This window comes from Suricata suricatta, chromosome 8 (assembly GCF_006229205.1).
Source record: "Suricata suricatta isolate VVHF042 chromosome 8, meerkat_22Aug2017_6uvM2_HiC, whole genome shotgun sequence".
Lineage (NCBI taxonomy): Eukaryota > Metazoa > Chordata > Mammalia > Carnivora > Herpestidae > Suricata > Suricata suricatta.
In genome coordinates, this window is record NC_043707.1 from 140403006 (window position 1) to 140404505 (window position 1500).

A 1500-nucleotide genomic window follows, 5' to 3' on the forward strand; every position below is an offset into this window, starting at 1 on the left:
GTGTGTGTGGCTGTGCGTGTTTGGGTGTGTGTTAAATGCGCAAAACCCTCCCAGGAAACGTTTCCAACTGGTCTGAGTGGGCCCACTTTTCCATTTGTTGAACAAACGGTTTTGAGCATTCGTCAGATGCAATCTACGAAGAATCGTCCGTAATCGTAAGATGATTTTAAAGATCAAGGTGCCCTTTGCTGCTAATCCAGTCTTGCCAATAAAGGGGACAGAATGTCTAGCAGAGAACTTCTGGAAATTTCATTGCCTCTTGCCGGAGGGTGGGGGGTGGGGGGCGCATTTTAATATTAATTGTCTCTGGCTAATCACAGCAGAGTGGCCCTCATGGGAAAGCTGTGCCGTAAGTTTCCTGCGGGGGATCCTACGCCTGGGGGGACGTCAGAACAAGCACAGGAGCCCTGCGTGTCTCGGGGCGATGCCATGAGCAAGGGGGTGAATGCGCACGTCAGGGGCTACGGTCCCCCCGAAACCAAGCACCCCGGGGGTGGGGGGGCCGCGTGACCTGTGACCACAGCACGCGGAGTGACCCCTTGCACGGCCCTTGGGCGCCATCCGCAGCCCCTCTCCACCGGCTGTTCACGGGTCCTGGGGCTGCGTGGGCACGGCCACAGGGCAGGAAGCCCGGAGCACCCCCAGGACCCCCAACAGCAGATCTCTGGGGGGCCCTGGAGAGAAAGGAGGGAGCAGTCAGGCCTCGGCTTGCGTCAGGCACCGAGGCCACGTGGCTACAAGCCAACACAGGTCCAGGGGTGCGGATGTGCCCCCGTAACGCAGGACCGGCTCGGGTCCCTCTCTGCCCCTGGCCATGGCCTTGGAGGCCTGACCACTCCGGCGTCTCCAGGCTCACCCTGGCAGTGAGGATGCCCTTCCCCCTGGCCTGGGGACAGGCCCCAGACCACTCAGGGCCACCAGGCCAGCCAGGGACGGAGACTTCATTTGTGTCCTGATTTGCCTCAGGCTTAGCCTCTGACAGTTGAGCCACAAAAGAGAGGGGACATGTCCCACCTGGCCAGCTGCCCCTGTGCATCTGTGCTGGGGCTCCTGCTGGGACCTGCCAGCCGGGCTCCTGGTCTCCTGCAGTCAGAGTCCTGCTTGCCAGAAGTCTGGCCCGGGGGGCCCTCCTGGGGCACTTTATGCCACTGTGTCTCCTGCCGAGTCACAGAATCTGTGCCTTCCGGTCAGCACGATGCTGCCTGCAAGCCTCTGTCTGCTGGGAGTGGGCGTCAGCCCCCTGCACGGACTGGTGGGGCTGGGGGTCTCCCCTGGGGTTCGGGACCCACTTCAGGCAGGGGACTCAGGGAGGGCAGGAGGCCTGGCCGGCACCCTGCACCCTGACCTGTCCAGGGTCCCTTGGCAAAGTTTCTGGGGAGGGGGTCTGTGGGGGTCTCTGCTGTCCGGGGCGGTGGTGGGCGTGGGGCAGGCCTGGCCCAGGCCCCATGGCAGTGCAGCGTCGAGACACCCGGCGCCACCCCGAGGAGATGCCCAGGGGCA

General features: G+C 63.3%; 1 protein-coding gene across 2 annotated transcripts in view; it reads left to right on the forward strand.

Moving 5' to 3' along the window:
• The window catches only part of MORN1 (MORN repeat containing 1), a 46286-nt gene that overhangs the window by 28483 nt on the left and 16303 nt on the right, over positions 1-1500 (forward strand). The window lies entirely within an intron of this gene.